This window comes from Macrotis lagotis, chromosome 1, assembly GCF_037893015.1.
Source record: "Macrotis lagotis isolate mMagLag1 chromosome 1, bilby.v1.9.chrom.fasta, whole genome shotgun sequence".
NCBI classification, from domain to species: domain Eukaryota; kingdom Metazoa; phylum Chordata; class Mammalia; order Peramelemorphia; family Peramelidae; genus Macrotis; species Macrotis lagotis.
The window spans coordinates 470,434,136-470,449,687 of NC_133658.1; positions in this window are offsets into that span (position 1 = coordinate 470,434,136).

The following is a 15,552-nucleotide window of genomic DNA, read 5'->3' on the forward strand; positions in this document are numbered from 1 at the left end:
AAAAATAAAAAATTCCTTTTCAATCCATTATTTTAACGGGTATCTTTCTGTTTCAAGTATGTTTCTTATAAACACCACATTGTTGGCTTCTGGTTTCTCAACAGTTCTGTGAAACTTCTACTCTATTTACAATTACAGTCACTAATTATGTATTTTGTATCATTGTATTATGCTTTTACTTTTGTCATCGTGTCCTATTCCTTCTCAAATTTTTTATACTGCCTTTTTAAATACAACTTCCCTCTTATCTTCTCCCAAATTTTCTCTTCTCTCTTTCCTTCTTATTTCCATTTTTCTATGATAGATTTCTGTGCCTGTGAGAGTGTGTGCGTGCGTATGTATATATGAATATATATATATATATATATATATGTATATATATGGAGAGAGAGAAAGGAAAAGAGAGAGAGAGAGAGAGTTCAGAAATTTCCTACTCCTCTAAATGATTTTTCATGCATGCTTCTTTTTATAAGATAATTTTCCCCATTAATTTTCTCACTTCCCCCCTCCTCTCACTGCTTGACTCTTATTTCTCATTGTTTGTGATCATCCAAACCTTATAAACTCATACTAATAATCTTTCTTTATGTAGACTCTTTGTCATTGCATTGAAAATGAAAGAATTTCCAAGATAGTATGGCACTGGAAAATGTGTGGTCACTGTTCTCTGCTGAACTGTGATTTACTAATGAAAAGTGAGTAATTCCCTGAAGTCCCATATATTCTATCTAATCAGATCTATAAATAAGATCCCTGTTCTCATATGATCAATTACAAACACTTCTCTCTCCTGAATCTCTCAACCAGAGCTAAGAACAATGTTTCCAAACAATAGCAGAGTCAGCAAAATGGAGATGTATTATCTTTCTGATCAGTTGTCCAACTCACTGTTTTGGAGATGAGACTGTAAAGCTACTCCACCATATTTATGGCTTTTGCTTTCTAATCTATTGTATTATTTTTACTGTTGAATCATTTCAGTCATTATAACTTTTTTATACCACAGTTAGGGTTTTCTCAGCAAAGATACTAGAGTGTTTTATCATTTTCTTCTCCAGTATTTTTTTTAACAGATGAGGAAACAGAGCCAACTTGCTTAGAGTCACACAGCTAATGTTTGTTTGGATATGAAATTAAATTTTCCTAACTCTAGGCTAAATGTTCTTTTTATACCTTCAATTGACTGTGCATTGCACTATGCGTTTCTTTTATAGGTGAGTTCATCTAATCACATTCATAGATGGTTTACTAATTGTGCAATTCCCTGTTTACATATATTTTTTCTTTTTGTCCTTCTCTCTGTGCCTTCAAAAAAATAATGTATTTTGCTTCTGACCACTTCCTTGTTCAATTCTCCCTGAAATTTATGCCTCCAGCTTTTTCTTTTTTTTTTCCTTCACCAACTACTCCTCTATTGAATAAGATAGATACCAATACCTAATTGAGTGGTATATTGAGTATTATATTCTATTCTCTTCAAGCCAATTTTACTGAGTATAAACTTCAAGATTCCTTCCCTCATTTTTTGACTATAAAATCTCTCCCTTGCGAACCTATTTTATGTGAGATAATTTTCCCTATCCTTTCTTTCCCTCAATCTTTTCTCTGTCATTTAGATCATCTCAACATAAAAGACTCAATATATTTCTATGTAGAATCCTTCTTATTGCTCATTTTAAAGATAAAGATGTTTAGTTACCTGTTATCATCTCAACAAATAAGAATTGTAGGATTTAACCTTATTGATTCCCTTATGATTTCTATTTACCATTTACTTTTAATACTTTTCTTGAATCTTATATTTAAAGCTCTAATGTTCTATTCAGCTTTGATCTATTCATAAAATTATATAATTCATTAAATATCGATTTTCTCACTTAAAGAATTATATTCAAGATTTGCTGGATGGATTATTTTTGGATGCAATTCTAGTTCTTCACCTTTCAGAATATTATATGTCAAGTCATCTACTCCTTTTACATGGTAACTGCCCATCTTATGTGATCTTTTCTGCAGCACTTCAGTAAATAGCCATCTATTCTTCTTTCTCTCTCTCTCTCTCTCTCTCTCTCTCTCTCTCTCTCTCTCTCTCTCTCTCTCTCTCTTTCCCCCCTCCCCCCTCAATCTACATATTTATTTTGTTGGCTACTTAAATTATTTTCTCTTTAAACAAAGAACACTGTAATTTGACTACATAATTCCTTGGTGTTTTTTTTTTTTTTAATTTCAGGATATTTTTCAGGAGTTGAAGGGTGAATTCTTTCAATTACTACTTTACCTTCTGGTTCTAGGATTTTAAAGCAGTATTGCTTCATAATTTTTGAAATTTTATTTCTAGACTCATTCTTTAATCATGGCTTGAAGTTAGGGATTTTTACTTAAATCTGATCTCCTCAGGCTACATTTTTTCAGGTAAGATTATTTTTTATGAGTTTTCCAGCATTTTAACATATTTTTAAACTTATTTTTATCTTTGTTTTGGTTATATTGTTGACTATTTATTCAAATCTAAATTAAGTATTTATTTTTTCCCAATTAAATGTAAATATAAATTAGAACTTTTGTTTTTTTTGAAATTGCAATTTCCAAATTCACTTTCTCTTTCTCCTTTCTTTCCTCCCTGAGAGCGCTTTAGTAGAGGTTATACAGATTCAATTTCAAATGAAAATACATCTCCATAGTAATCATCTTGTAAAAGAAAACATAGATTTTAAAAAACATCTACAAAAAAGGTGAAATATAGCTTTCATATACCTACATTCAGATGCTTAGATTCAATTATTTCTCTAGAGGTGTATACCATTATTTTTATCATAAGTATCTTGAAATTTCTTGACTCATTAATTTTTTGAGAATGGCTAAGTCTTTCAGAGATGATTATATAATATTTCTGTTACTCTATAACCAATGTTCTCTTGCTTTGGCATTATTCATTTTACATCACTTAATTTAACTCTTTTTAAGATTTTTTTCAAATTGTCCCACTCATTTTATAATAATAGTACTTGAGTAATGCACAGCTGTTTCAATGTGAAGAAAACTATCAGTGTAATTGATTATATCAACAATAAAGCCAAGATGAATCATATAATTAAGTCTGTAAATGCAGGGAAAAACCCATTTCACAAAATGTAATACTAATTCTTATTGAACATAGCAGAAAGATGATGGTGGAGAAAAGGAAGGAACTCCTATAAAAATAACTGCAAATAACCTGTCAATATGGGTTCCATAAAGGCATAATCCACAAAAGGATTAATTACTTGGAAGGTTAGCAGCAAATTACAGCCCCAACAAGTGATGAGAGTGGAGTCAAAGCCAATGTGGACTGCAGCTGCAGAAGGTTTTTTCATTATTAATTAGGAATATACATGGAGGACAATGATGAGATGATATCTAAAAATACTTAATGAAATTAAACAAAAAAGAGAAGGGGGGGAAGAGGCAGAATGGTGTAAATTATTTCACATATATCTTCCCCTGCACACACATCATGTATATCTTCCTCTGCAAAGATCTTTTTCAGGAAGGGATTGGTGAATTCTTTGATTTTATATTTTACCTTTTGCTTCCATTCATATCAGTTCAATTTTCCTTGACAGCTTCTTGAAAGATAATGTCCAGATCCTTTTTTTTTTTAACAAAAATCTTAGTTGTCTGATCTAATTTTTAAATTTTCTTTTCCATATCTATTTTCAACATGCTATTTTTTCAGTGAGACATTTCATATTTTCTTTTTCTCATTCATTTTATTTTATTTTATTGTTTATTAATATCTCATGTCATCATTGACTCCCATTTGCCCAATTCATATGCTGTAACCATAGCTTGTCACCTATGGAAAATGATGGGATCATAGGACCCAATCACTGACCTATCTTGGGGTTCAGATCCCTACTACTTCTTGCTTGTACTGAGATTAAGGGCTCTTCTGATGGGATAATTTTTTATGAATTTGGGGCCTTGCTTCATAACTATTAACATATAGCACTCTACTGACATGGCCAGATACTGCCTGCAATAGTCATTGCTTGCCTTTTATCCCAATGAGAGAAACATTTTCTCATGATATTTTATGCTATTTTGGTCTAGAACATTGTTTACCTTACCCTTTTGCTAGTTTTGCTAGTTTAGAATTCAGTTTTGACACACATAATATGTTGGCAGGGAATTTGCATATGTTCAAGTGGGTTTCTGTTTTCACCTGTCATTGTGACTTTACTCTTCCCAATTCTCATTTTTAAGGAATTATATTTCTGCAATAAACTTTTGTACCTCATTTAATATTTGACCAATTTTGATTTTTGAAAGCCCTTTATTTCATTGAAAATTCATCTTCTCCCCCCAGACAGAACATACTGAATTTTTTTTGCCTTCATGAATATCATATTCCAGACCCTCCAGTACTTTAATGTTGAAACTGATATGCCCCATTTGAGTCACATTGTACTCTCTTGATGCTTACAATATGTCTTTTTGGCTCCTTGAAGCATCTTCTCCTTTAGTTGAGAATTCTGAAATTTTATTATGATTTCTTGGAGTTTTTATTCAAATGACATTATTTGAAATGAATCTTATAACAATCAGAAAGTTAATAATTACCTAGTTGTGTGGCCTTGGACAAACCACTTAACCCCAATGCCTTGCCCCAATTTCAGATCCCATTACCCATGTTCAAAACAGTCACTTTATCCATTCATCTTCAGTAAGTACAAGCCAATATCTTTCCTTCCCTTTATGGTTAAAATGTTGAGGAGACAAATTAAAATAAATGCCTCTACTTATTCTCTTTTCCCTCTCATCTTAGTTTTTTATAGTTTTACTTCAAAGATCATCATTCAACTAAATCTTTTCTCTATATGCTTAGTAATGATCTCTTAATTTCAATATACAATAAATATATTGTATGCAGATATATCACCTCTCTAGAGGTGATCTATGGATTCATTGAAAAATTAATTTGCATTCTTGATCTAGGATATTTGGACAATTTTCCATGATGAATTCTGAAAGATATTTTCCTGATTCTTTTTTTATTGATCTCAGCTTTTGGTTAGACCAGTAATTCATAAATTACCTCTCCTGCTTCTGCTTTCTAGGTCATTTGTTCTTCCTAAAAGATACTCCACTTTTCTTCATTTTTTTTCATTCTTTTAATTTTTGTTTGATGAAATTTTGCTGTCTCCTAGAGTCTTTAGTTTCTATTTGTCCAATTCTAAATTCTAGGGCTTTATTTTCATCATATAGTTTTTGTGTTTTCTTTTCCATGTAGCTTAATTTTGGTTTTTGATGGGTTATATTCCTTTCCCATTAGGTCAGTTTTATTTTTTGATGAGCTATATTCTCTTTTGAATTGTTTGATTTTATTTTTTGATGAGTTAATTATTTTTTCAGTTGGTAATTTTTACTTTTAAATACACTTTTAGGGTGGCTAGGTGGCACAGTGAATAGAGCACTGGCCTTGGAGTGAGGAGTACCTGAGTTCAAATCCAACCTCAGACACTTAATAATTACATAGCTGTGTGGCCTTGGGCAAGTCATTTAACCCCATTGCCTTGAAAATCTAAAAAAAAATAATTCAATAAATAAATGCACTTTTATTATTTTGCCATTTTTCTTCTTCCTCTCTTCTCTAAATTTTAAAATTCTTTTAAAGTTCTTCCTTAATGTTTTGGTTGAGTTCAGTTCATAAACTTTTAAACTTCACATGTATGTAATTTGTCACTGCTTTCTTCTTCTGAGATAGTATTTTTATCATCTCTATCTGAATAGTATTGTTCTTTGGTTAGTACTCTTTTGGGGTATTTTGCTCATTTTTATTGTTGAGCTCTGCTCTTCCTGGGGTAGAGGGGAATATAATCCTGTCCTTTTATGTTTTGGAGCCAGAATCTTGTTTTTATTGCTTACCCAGGTATTGTCTATGCAGTCCAGACATTGCTTATGAAGAGGTTTGTTTCCCCCGTTTTGACCAGGTTTTGCCTATGCAGTAGTTTGTTCACAAACCAGTCTTTTCCCAAACCAGAAATCTCAGAGCTTGCATTGTATCTGGGTTTGTGACCATCCTTGTTCCCATGCTGGGCCAGGATTTGAGCTGAACTGTGCCTAAGAACCTTCCACTGACTTCACCACTCTCCTAAATGCTGAGCTATATTTCCCCTTTACCCTGGAAGAGAGACCTTTACTGAAGACCCTCCAGGAATTTTATTTTTGGGCGGAACATAAGCTTTATTATCTATAAAGAATTTTATTTGCATTTTATGGGGAAAATATCCAGGAGCAAATTAGTTTTACACCATCATCTTAACTCCAATCCAGAAGTCCCAATTCTGCTTTTGCTTTTGTTTTCTTTTTCAAAGCAATAGGGTTAAATGACTTGCCCATGGTCACACAACTAAATAATTACTAATTGTCTGAGGCCAGATTTGTATTCAAGTCCTCCTGACTCCTGGGTCAGTGCTTTCTTCACCACACCATCTAATTTCCTTCCCAATTCTGATTTTTAAAGTACTAATTTCCTTAGTATTATTTAATGACTCCTTGCCCAAGATGTTAAATTTTTTCACAATTTTCTTGTATTAATCTCATTTCTTTCCCTGTATTTTTCTTTATTAATTTCATTTGCTTTTTAAAATAATTTTATGTAATTCGGTACATTCCATTTTTTCTTTTTTTTTAGGTTTTTTTTTTTTTTTGCAAGGCAATGGGGTTAAGTGGTTTGCCCAAGGCCACACAGCTAGGTAATTATTAACTTTCTGAGGCCGGATTTGAACTCAGGTACTCCTGACTCCAGGGCTAGTGCTATATCCACTGTGTCACCTAGCTGCCCCAACTTCAGATATTCTTATTGGGTTTATGTCCAACTAACAGGGCTAGAAAAATGTCTCTCTGAAAATTTTACTGGATCTATAATTCCAAAATTTAATTTGAGGTTTAATTTTAAAATTGTTAGGATGGGAATGTTGAGAAACATTGCAAGAAATGCTTCCTCTATTACTATCTTACTTTCCTATTTCCTATTTTACAGAAAATATTTGAGACCATTCATTGAGATTTTTATTCTTCCCTCTTCTTCAACTCATAGCACTCATATGTCCTTCAGCCAATATTTATTCTTTAGCTTCTGTCTCATATAATGAAACATTACAAAGATTAACACCTCTACTTGCACAAACTCTCCCATTATATAATATCTTATACAGTAAGTCACTGCTTCTGTTATCCCAAGCTATCATTTATTTTGAGCTTCTTTCTACCTTCTGACTCATTCCTCATTGCTTAAAAAATATTCCTATCTCTCTATCTTACTGGTAAAGCAAATAAACATAAACAACAAACAACTCACTTCATCCTCATACTAACTATAATTATTCTGCCTTTTATTGTTTAGCTCCTTGATATCTTTAATCTTTATTTAACTTATCTACTTTAACTCCTCTTACTCTATTCTGTCACCTTTGAAATCCAACTTTTGAATTCATGATACCAGTTCAAATGCTCTCTCCAGAGTTACCAATGATTTCTTAGTTTTCAATCCAATGGATATCTCTAGTCATTATTCTCTGCAATCTTTATTCAGTCTTTTAAATTGTAGATTCCCCTTTACTTCCTTGAGGATATCTTCTCTCTAGATTGTTGTAACCAATCTCCTGGTTGCAAGTCTGGAGAATCAAAAGGATTGTGGTGTTTGCAAAGAGTAATAGGACATTTTAGAGGAGTGGCAGGTTTGAAGTTAAAGATAATGAGTCCAGTTTTGGAGATATTTAGTTTAAGATATCTCAAAGGGAATTAAAGATACATGGGTGAAGGTCTACAGGAAGGTCAGAGTTTAATAAAAGATTGGGGAATTGGCAGCATAGTAATGATAATTGAATCTATAGAAAATTATGAAAAGACCATGTGAAAGAGCACGTGCACACACACAGAGATATATCCAAGTGAAATTATATATATATATATATATATATATATATATATATATATATATATATATATATCGTAAAGAGAGAGAGAGAGAGAGAGAGAGAGAGAGAGAGAGAGAAGCAAAATAAGTAGAAGCAACAGTAGAAGTAGGAGAATAAGAAGCACAAACAGAAGTAGAAGCAAAAGAAGCAGAGGATGAAGAAGAAGAAGAAGAAGAATGAATGAAAGAAAGAAAGAAAGAAGAAACAAAGAAACAAAGGAAGAAAGAAAGGAAAGGAAGGAAAGAGCAGAAAAGGGGTAAAGGGGAAAAGGCTATATAGAGGTCAAGCAGGACAAAGAGAAAACTCAATTTGATTTGGAAATTAAGAGATCATTACTAAGTATATAGAGAAAAGATTTAGTTGAATGATGAGCTTTGAAGTAAAAGTATAAAAAACTAAGATGAGAGGGAAAAGAGAATAAGTAGAGGCATTTATTTTAACTTGTCTCCTCAACATTTTAACCATAAAGGGAAGGAAAGATATTGGCTTGTACTTACTGAAGATGAATGGATAAAGTGACTGTTTTGAACATGGGTAAGATAGAGTTTTGTTTGTATTTAGAAAAACAAAATAGTCAACAAGAAAAGATTTAATATGTGATAAAATGAGAGTAATAAAGGGTATTTTAGGATGCAGCATTAAATGGAATCACTTGTGCTAGTGGATAGATTGAATTTTGCTAAGAGAAGGGTGATGGTTTCATATGAATTATATGAAAGGAAATATTGGCAGATAGCATTTCAATGAAGAGATAAGGAAGGAATGAAAAAATGAAATTGTAATGGAAATTTATTCTCAGAGTGCTGAGCAAGGAATAACTATAGATATAACAGAGGTAAGCATTTGCTTGTTCTAAAGGGGAAAAAAATCTTCCTAACAATCTGAAATGTCAAAAACTGGCATACAGTGACTCTACAAGTTCAAACTCTTCAGAGACTGGTGCATATGTTGTGCTTTATATTGGAGTATGAGGTTCATTCTTGTTCTATTTGGATTAGATGGTTGCTGAGATCCTTGCCAACTTTATGATTCTCTCATTCTGATTTTGGCATTAAGCCCTCATTGAACTAACATCTACTATTAATTACAGTCTATAAAGTTCCTTATGAGTTAACATATTCCAACAAAAATGATTGGTGACTTCTTGAATGTATAGCCTGGGCTGCTATCATCTCGAGGAAGTACCCAGGGTCAAAAATAACACACACACACACACACACACACACACACACACACACACACACACACACAATGATTGTCTAAGGGAGAATTTAAATTTTACTTTTAATGACTCCCATGCCAGCTCTCAACCTAGCACATCACATGTTTTTAAACAATTGCTGAAATGCAATACCCCTCTTGTCTGCTAAATACTTTACTCTCCTCCCCATTCTCTTTTTTTATTTTCTGCTTTCTCATCTCCATTCTTAATTCATTCTTCAAATTAAATTATAAGAAAATAAATTTGCATAACGTAAAATGTGGAAAAATAAATAGGCAATATGAAATAAATGTTTTAAAAATCTAGCTAAATGTTACAATAAACAATAAGAGTTTTTTCATGTATTTTGATTGAACTGTTAAATTAGTTTTTATGCAATCAAGACAAGGATTTTTTCTACTTTATTAATCCCATGGTATTACATATTTTGTCTAATTTTCAGCTTTTTCTCTCTTGCCTTCTACATGAGTGTGAGATTTAATTAATTGTGTTACTGAACTACCAACTGACAAAATTGAAGGAGCTGTTGCAACATTACTTATTAATAGTTCTCAGCCCAGCACTGCTTTGCTTTGAAGTTCTGAGTAATTTCCAAGTCTTATCCTCTTAAATTTAACCATTTTCAATTACTACATATACTGAAATCTACATCAAAGGAAAATGATATTCAAAAATTCTTAAAGCTAAAGATTAGTATCTCCCCTACATATTTAAAATAAACAATGGACAGAAAATATAATTTGTGATACTTTTATTAACAAATGACTTATATGTTTATCAGTCAATTAATTCATTTCACTCCCTGCCACACATTCACTCTCTCATTTAAACTTTGCTTACTGTCGCCTTAACTTTTATTGAATACTATACTTAATTTTATGTGGACTAAGAAAGATAAAGTTTGTGAATGTTGTTTACTTAGAATTGACTCAACTACTATTTAGGTTTCCTTTCAAGGATTTAATTTCCCATCACTTAACAATTATGTTTGCTCTTATTTTAGCTCACAGCTGAATTGAAATGATTTATATACACTTAACTAATCTTACTGGACCTCGCTGTTCATAGCATAGCATTTACTATGTAAGAAGAATGATAAATAGTAATAATAATAATGATAAATGTATGATGATGATTATCATATCTTCAACATCATAATCATCATTATCATCTGGACCTACTCAAGTACACCTATCATTATTTACTTTCCCCCTTAATATTCTGCAGCTAAGTGGGAAATCTCAAAAACTTGTAGCATGTGAAATATCTTTCCTTTCAAAGAACTAATCTAGATTTTTTGTAATAATAATAATCTAAAGAAAACGAAATTGGAATTTATTGACTCAAAGTAAAACTGAAGTCAAGCTCTTGGTGTCCTGAGTTCAAATTGTACATCTACATTAAGTTTCATACAGCATGGAAACAATGCAATTTTGGTTATCAGGTGATTTGAATTCAAATCATACCTCTTGTTACGTTATTGTTTGATTGTGCAGTCATTTAAATTTGATTCTCAATAGAACTCCAAACTTTTCAAAAATCAATATTGAAAAGACTATTTAAATACAAGTAATATTGAAAGTGAAAAATATAGAAATAAAAAATAAATTTGATTTTTAGAACTTTTATCTATGAAATGAGGCATTTGAATTATATACCCCATAATTTCCTATTAACATAAAAATCTAAGATCCTATATCATATATATATATATATATTAGAATTTGTTTTGTCATTTATATTTCATATCTGTCAAATAATTCCATAAGATCATAGCTTGAAGCAATCTCTGAGATCACCATAATCCACTTCCTTTTCTTTTACAGATGAAAAAAGTGAGATTCAGAAAATATACATGCCCAGGTTTACAGAGATCATCACTGAAAAGCAGTAAAATTTTAAAAGGGATCTTTCTGATTCTTCTGTTTAATATTGCTGTTACTGTTTAAGGTTGACAATATATAAGTAACATTTTGATTTACAGCATTAAATGAGTATCTGAATGCAAGTCTCCACTCCAAGACCAAACTCTAAAGCAATTCATTTTACATGATGAAGACTTCATTTAAGTTTTTGCTTTAGAGTCTATTTCATTACACTAATGAAGTACTTAATGTGGACCTGAGCCCAAGGCAAAATCCAGGTGGGATTGAGCCTGAAGATGCTCTAATGGAATTTTCTGGACTTTATATTTTGGCATAATTTTCCCCATTCAAAGTGTTTGTTTTTTTTCCTAATATGAAATTAGCTTACATTGCTTATCTTTGGATTATCTCTGAATAAATTATGATCAAAATTATTTGATAAAAATAGAAATGAAACTATAAAAAAGCAATATATGTCCATGTATATATGTGATAGTGGCTTTGCTAACTGTCAGATATAAATATCAGCCCTCTGCTAAAACAGCTTTCTTTAGCAATGATTATGATAACCCCATAATGATACCTTTGTAGGAAATAGAGTAATGGACATTTTTCTTTTTTAGAAGACAATGATGAGGGGGTGGCTAGGTGGTACAGTGGATAGAGCACTGGACATGGAGTCAGGAGTACCTGAGTTCAAATCCAGCCTCAGACACTTAATAATTACCTAGCCACGTGGCCTTGGGCAAACCACTTAACCCCATTGCCTTGCCAAAAAACCTAAAAAAAAAAACAAACAAAAAAAAGAAGACAATGATGACTACTGAATATTTTGCATTTGATTGACTCATATTTCAACAATGGCTCATTCCAAAGCTAATATTGATGAACTTATTTCTTCCAAAAATGATCAAGAAGCATGGTCAAGAAGGGACAAAGAAAATAGAAATATACTTTTAATCAAATATAATTAACCTGCTATGAAGGGGGTGAAAGGATGGTAAAAATAGCTTAATAAATATAATTAAATAATTTAACTTTGCACTCTGAAATAAATATGACAAAATAATGTGACTTTATGATAGTTTCTGCACTCGGACTTCTGTAAAGCAATATTTTCTATTATTTATTTGTTAACACACACACAAACACACGCACACATATGTATGTTTTTATGTATAGAAAGAGTAAATGAACATCTTCCATTTTCCCAGTACCTTTTGATTCTCTGCAAGTATACCTAAACTATGTATTTTTCTGTGTTTATTTCACTATTTCTTTTCAACAAAATATTTGCACTAATGAATCCTCAGGTATTGCTTATACCAGAATTGAAACAATTATCCATATCTTTAAATTTTTAGTATTTTCCAGATTATTGCTTTTAACTTCTTTTAGATATCATCCTTTCTTTTCCCTCTCCCTTCTTTAACAGGAAAGAGTTCCCTGGGGAACCTGGGTCCCTGGGAGCACCTGGTTCTTTGGCAGGACTTCTCAGCCCAAGTATTTCCAAGGTCAGCTTGGAAGTTGGCAGGAGAATTCTACTACACTAGTATGACAGGGGAGCCTAGATCATTGCAGGCCTTAGTGCAGCCTCAGCTACATTAACCAACCAGAAACTGCTTCCAGAATACTCAGCACCACAAACCTAGAAGCTGCTTGCAAAGCACTCCACCTATAAATGGATCTGTTAGGGGGTTGGGGGAGAAAGCAACACTCTCCCAGCTATCAGGGTACAGGAATCTGTTGCTTTGCCATTCTGAAATTCAAGTGATAAGCTGAGACCCCAAACTGCCCCAGTTGATCAGGGAACCTCCTCACAGTTCCAAGGCAACAGAGATTGCTTGGGGTCATCCACAGACTAGAGCACAGGCCAGGAGAGAAGTCAGAGCTTCTCATAAAAACTTGAAGAAAATGAGACCTTGTACATCCCAGGGGGATGATATGGGGTTGGGGGAGTATCCCTGAAATAAGCAGCAAAACTCTCAAAAATTCGGGACAGTGTCTCCTCAAATATGGAAGCAGAGTTCCTCCTTAACAAAGAGTTAAAATCAAGTCATAGAGTGGGGAAATGAACACATAATAGAATAAAAACAGTCTGAGCTTACATTTTTTAAATTAATATTTATTTGTTTTCTGCTTACATACAATAGAAGTTTCTACTTTTTTGTAAGGTTTGAAATTTTACAATTCCCCCTATCCTTTCTTCACTCCCCCCATTTCCCCACAGAAGGCAATTTGATAATGTTTACACTGTTTCCATGCTATACATTGATTGAAATTGAATGTGTTAAGAGAGAAATCATATCATTGAGGAGAAAATATATTAGAAATAGCTAAACTTTGTAGTACATGAAACAGTTCTTAAAATAAAATGGAAAATTAATAGACTTTGGTCTTTGTTTAAACTCTACAATTATTTTTCTGGATATGGATGGTATTCTCCATCATAGCAAGTCTAAGATTGTCCCTAAAATTGTCTATCATTACACTGATGGAATGAACAAGTCCATTAAAATTGATTATCATCATCCATGTTGCTGTTAGGATGTGTAATGTTCTTCAGGTTCTGCTCATCCTGCTCAACATCAGTTCACACAAGTCTTTTAGAGATTATCTGAAATCCCATTCTTCTTAGTTTCTAGTAGAACAGTAGTGTGCCTATAGTGTAATAGTGATACATATACCACGATTTGCTCAACCATTCCCCAATTGATGGATATTCAATTTCAAATTCTTTGCTACCAGAAACAGGACAACTCTGAATATTTTTGTACAAGTGATGTTTTTATCATTTTTCCTTCAGGGTATAGAACTAGTAGTGGTATTGCTGGATCAAAAGGTATTCACATTTTATTGCCCTTTGGGCATAATTCTAGACTGCTTTCCAAAAAGGTTAGATGAGTTCACAGCTCCACCAACAATGTATTATTGTCCCAGATTTCCCACATGCCTTCCAATACTTAACATGTCCTTTCTGGTCAAATAACCCAATCTGATAAGTGTGAGATGGTACCTCAGAGCTGTATTAATTTGCATTTCTCTAACAAGTAATGATTTAGAGTATTTTTTCATATGACTATGGGTAGCTTTGATTTCCTCATTTGTAAATTGCCTTTGCAAATATTTTGACCATTTGTCAATTTAGAAAAGGTTTTTTTAAAATAAATTTGATGCAATGCTCTCTATATTTTAGAAATGAATCCTTTGTCAGAAATACTAGTTGTATAAATTGTTTCCCAACTTGCTACATTTCTTTTGATCTTAGTTACAGTAGTTTTTGTTCATGCAAAAGTTTTTTTTAATTTAATGTAATCAAAAGTATCTAGTTTGTTTTTAATGATATTCTCCATCTCTTACTTCATCATAAACTGTTTCCCTTTCCATAGATGTGACAGGTAGAATACCACTTGATTTCCTAGTTTGCTTATAATATTATCTTTTTGTCTAAATCCTATATTCATTTTGAACTTATCTTGATATATGTGTTGTGAGATGTTGATCTAATTCAAGTTTCTGCTAATTTTGCCAACAGTTTTTATTGAAGAGAGGATTTTTAATCCCAAAAGCTGGACTCTTTAGGTTTATCAAATACCTAATTATTATAATGGTTTCCTGCTGCCTCTTTTTCACCTACTCTATTCAACTGATCCACCATTCAATTTCTTAGCCAATACCAAACTGTTTTGATGACTGATGCTTTATATTATAATATTAGATCTGGTAAGGCTAAGTCACCTTCTTTAAACTTTTTTTCATTAAATCACTGGATATTCTTGAGTTTTTGTTTCTACATATGGATTGTTACAATTTTTTCTAGTACATTAATGTCATTTTTTGTAAGTTTGATGGGTAAGGCACTAAATAAGGAGTTTTATTTAGGTAGAATTGCCATTTTTGTTACATTAACTTGGCCAGTCCATGAGCAGTTGATATTTGGCCAGCTATTTAATCAGATTTTATTTGTGTGAAAACTGTTTCATAGTTGTTTTCATAGAGTTTTTTGAGTCTGCCTTGGCAGGTAGACTCCCAAGTATTTTATATTGTCTGAAGTTACTTTAAATGGAATTTCTCTTTCTATCTCTTGCTGCTGTATCTTTCTAGTAATACATAGAAATGCTTAGAATTAATATGGTTTTATTTTATATCCTGCAATTTTGTTAAAGTTGAAAATTGTTTCTAGTAGATTTTAGATGTTTTTTAGGATTCTCTAGGTATAGGATCATGTCATCTGCAAAGAGCAAATTCTTTCTTTCTTCCTTCCCTATTCTAATTCCTGTGATTTCTTTTTCTGCTCTTATTGCTAACACGATATTGAGTAGCAGTGGTGATAACAGGCATCCCTGTTTCACCCCTGATCTTATTGGGAATGCCTCTAGTTTATCCCAATGTTTGTTGATGGTTTCAGGTAGAAATTTCTTGTTCTAAGAAGCAATCCATTTGTTCCTCTGCTCTCTAGAGTTTTTAGTAGGAATGGGTGTTGCATTTGGCCAAATGCTTTTTC